We start from the raw sequence: 4,570 nt of genomic DNA, 5'->3' as shown, positions 1-4,570 counted from the left end.
AGCAAGTTCACATTTTTCCATGTTCTTCCTATATCGATGTTGCTTTATGGGTTTGGCATTCCAACATCTACATCATGTGAAGCTACTGTGGTTCTTCTAGGAACGTCTGGAAATAAATCCTTATATTTAAAAATTAATTGCTTCATCTGCTGCTTCTGCTCTGGCTGTAAATGGGCTAATTTCTCATCAATATTTTCCAGAATTGTTGAATTTGGTAATCTGGTAGGAACAATGTTGGGTTTAGAATGAGTTTCAGATGAATCATCCACTAAGTTCCTAATGAGATCAGACTCATTATTATTGACCACGATAGTCATAGTAGCAGACTGTTTCTCATAATATGGTTTTATCATTTTTATATGCCAAAGTTGTGTTGGCCTTCTGCAATCTGGAGTTTTTAATCACATAATCCACATCATTAACTTTTGACTTAATTTCATAAGGACCATGAAATTTAGCTTGCAAAGGATTTGTTTGCACTGGGAGAAGAACCAATACCTTACCTCCAGGCTTAAATGACCTCATCCTAGCTTCTTTAACAAACCAGGTTTTCATTTTCTCCTGAGCCAATTCTAAATTTTCCCTGGCCAAGCTACAAGCTTTATGTAATCTGTCCTTAAATTTTAAAACATAATCCAGCAAATTAGTGTGTAACTCCTTTTTAATCCATTGTTCTTTTAATAAGGCTATAGATCCTCTAACTCTATGCCCGAATACAAGTTCAAATGGACTAAAACCTAATGATTGCTGTACTGACTCCCTTACTGCAAATAGAAGTAAGTGTATGCCGTCATCCCAATCATTTTCATTTTCCACACAATATGTCGTAATTAGAGTCTTGAAGGCACAATGAAACCTCTCCAAGGCACCTTGCAATTCTGGATCGTATGCAGACAAGGTAATCTGCATAGCTCCTAGTTTATAAATTATCTGTTGAAACAATCCAGACATAAAATTACTGCCTTGATCAGATTGTATTTCCTTAGGCAACCCAAAATAAGTAAAGAGTTTTATAAGAGCCTTTGTTACAGTTCTAGCCGTTATATTCCCGAGTGATAATGCCTCTGGAAACCTAGACGTACTGCACATGATGGTCAACAAGTATTGATGGCCAGTTTCTGTTTTTGGTAATGGACCTACACAATCTAAAATAATTTTGAAAAATGGTTCACCGAATGCAAGAATAGGTGGCAGTGGGGCCACTGCAGTAACTTGATTACGTTTACCCACAATTTGGCAAGTATGACACATTCTGCAAAATGCCGCTACATCTTTTCTTAAACCAGGCCAGTAAAAATGTTCAGAAATCTTGTTCACAGTTTTCTTCACCCCTTGATGTCGACCGAAGGGCACACAATGAGTGAAGGTTAAAACCTCATTTCGATAAACTTCAGGAACAACTACCTGGTGAATAACCTTACATTTATCACTTGCAGGAATTGTAGGCAGTCTCCACTTCCTCATTAATACTCCTTTCTCAAACTAATATCCTACTGGCACCTTATCAATTTCACTATCTGGAAGAACTTGTTCCTTTAATTTGATAATCTCAGGGTCTCTACTCTGCTCTGCTGCCATCTCTTTCCGAGACAGAGACAAATCTTCAAGGTCAGACTTACTCCAAGAATCTTGTTCAAACAATGGAGGTAAGAAAGTTTCTGACACATCCTCAAAATTGGAATCCTGAGTTAAACAGTCATGGGTAACAACCTCATCCTGCACATCAAACTTTTTAGCCATAGCTGGAGTTACAACACAGAAGGAATCTGTGTTAGAATTCATCCATCGTTCCTCTGACCAAATGCACTTCAGGAAACACTTGTCCATCTGCTAAGTCTTTTCCTAACAATAAAACAACATCCTTTACAGGTAAGCTAGGTTGTAGTCCTACTTTAAAAAGTCCTGTAACTAACCCTGACCTTAAATTTACTCTATGTAAATGTACAGGCATAAGGGCACTCCCAGCACCTTGTGTATAGTTTACCTCACCAGTGTCAGACTCATCATTAAACTTTAACACACTCTTTAATATCAGTGATTGAGAAGCTCCAGTATCCCTAAGAATTTTTATTTGGCACTGAAGTGGATCCCTCTTTCAAGGATACAAATCCTTCAGTTATAAAATGATCATATCCCCTCTTAACTTGGTCAGACTCTAACAAAGCTTCATTTATGTTTATCGAACCATGTAAATTTACAGGTGTTTCAATATGTTGCACACAAGCATCTGGGACTGCTTCCTTCTCCTTCTTCTTCAATCGGAAACAGTTAGCTATTATGTGACCAGGTTTCTTACAGTAATTACAAATAGGGCCAAACTGTCTTTCCTTCACAGGTTTTCCTTCATCCTTACCTTTCTCATTAACTTCTCATTTAATTTCTGATTTACCTTGACTGTCTGTGCTATTTTTCCTTTTATAATTTCCACCCTGAGGAAATTTATTCTTGTGGATTGAAGCATACTCAGCAGCTAATTTAGCACACTCCTGCAATGTAGCAGTGTCCCTTTCATTTAAGTATGCCCTTACTTCAACAGGGATGCTTCTTTTATATTCCTCCATTAAAATTAACACTTTCAGTTTATTATAGACCGCATTTACATTTTTATAGGAAGCCCATCTTTCAAAACACACAGCTTTATCGTAGGCAAACTCCACATAAGTTTTTTTTCCACATATTTCTTCAAATTTCTGAATCTTTCTCTATATGCTTCCAGAACCAGCTCATACGCCTTTAATATATGCTGCTTCACAATATCATAGTCTAGTGCTTGCTCAGCAGTTAAAGCTGTATAAACGTGCTGCGCCTTGCCTTTAATTACATGTTGTAATATCACTGGCCATTTCTACTTCGACCACTATGAAATCAGAGCAACAGTTTCAAAATGTTGAATATATCTCTCCACTTCTGTTTCATTGATGGAGGAGCTAATATAACTTCTCGACTAGCAATAAATTGTTTCCTCAATCCAGAGGACTGATTTTCAGACTTTAATTCCGCCATCACAAGTTCAAATTCCCTCTGTTTATTTTCAGATTCTAACAGACATAGTTCCAAGTTAGCTTTCAATTGCTTCTGCTTTAATTCAGCTTCTATTCTAAGATTTTCTAACGCAACCTGTTCCAGGTGTAACTGTTTTACTTACAGGGAAACTATCTAGAACCGTTTTATCTAAAACATCTGAATCTACGTAGTGTTCCATGATTTTCCTCTGAATTACAGGCTTTGTTGTAACATCCAAAATACTTTTAAGTACCAACCTGCTCGCAATCTCAGATACATCATCCTTTATCGCCTTCGCTAATAACTCCTGGTCTGGCGATGCCAGAAGGTCATCAATATTCATTCCTGCAGAATACCACTCACAAACCAATCAAACAAAAGAATCGGGTATTTCCCTTGCTAAATCAAATTGATAATAAAACAAGCATTTAAACTCAAAAACAGAACACATCCCTCGAGACCCCAATTGTTATGAATTGTTATGGTTCGTCAACAATAAATATATAATTGAGACTTACTTTTTATAAACAAAGAAACCTTTATTTAAAACAGAGCTCAGTAACAAATGAAAAGTAAACAAACGACTAAATTAACCGGAAGTTAACTGCTATATGGCAACTCGAAAAGTTCTTAAAGCAATATTGCGAGCACAGTTAAAGCGATAATGCAATCTCGGTCCTTAAAGCGATAATCCAAAAAATCCAAGTGATTTAGACAGTCAGTTAGGAGAGAATTTCCCTGAAGTAACGAATTCTTCTACACATGATGTTACTGCTGATCTCAGCCAAAATATGCCTTCCCCGAAGGATTTACAGCAAAGGAATTAAAAACGGCTTAAGTGAACTGACCTTTTCCTTTTAGCAAATAACTCACTGCCCCAGTCCTTTCTCCTCTTACAGCAGGGACTATCGTGGGTGCAGATTACCACCTTCTGAATAAAGATTCCATAAGGTCGATCCTGTATTACCACCGACGACAGCAAATTTACTCGATCCTTTGGCTTCCCGAACTTCAATAATTCTTCACTCTCCGACTGGACTTTAACTGGCAGTGATTTTCAGAACTGCCGGCACAATGATTCTTACAGTAGAAATTAAAACTGCACTTAAAAACGAAACTGCGTCATGAAACGAAAACGCAGCAGAACGGAGTCACTGATGAATTAAGCAACGAACTGACCTGCGTCACACCAAGGCTGTCCCATTTTACACCTGTTGAAACAGATCAACACATGACCTCAAACTGGCGGGAAATTACATCACCCCACCATCAAAAGACCGTTACATCATGCTCTCCAGATACTCCATTACATCATGATTGCAAGACAGTCATAAGATACCCACGGTGTATGTAATACTACCAACAGTGATTCAAGTCCTTTTGACCATTTGTCACCTCTTTCTTATTATATGATTTCGTTTTTTACACCATCCCCTCTTGCCTCTTGTTTGTCCTTTCAATACAATGTGTATCCTTGGACAGAAAGCCCTCAGCTATATTTTTCGTTAAATCCTGATTCAGTGATACCCACAACATCACATATGCCAATCTGTAATTCTGCTACAAG

The sequence above is a fragment of the Hemitrygon akajei genome, chromosome 7 (genome assembly GCF_048418815.1).
Source record: "Hemitrygon akajei chromosome 7, sHemAka1.3, whole genome shotgun sequence".
NCBI lineage: Eukaryota > Metazoa > Chordata > Chondrichthyes > Myliobatiformes > Dasyatidae > Hemitrygon > Hemitrygon akajei.
This window is presented reverse-complemented; position numbering follows the sequence as displayed.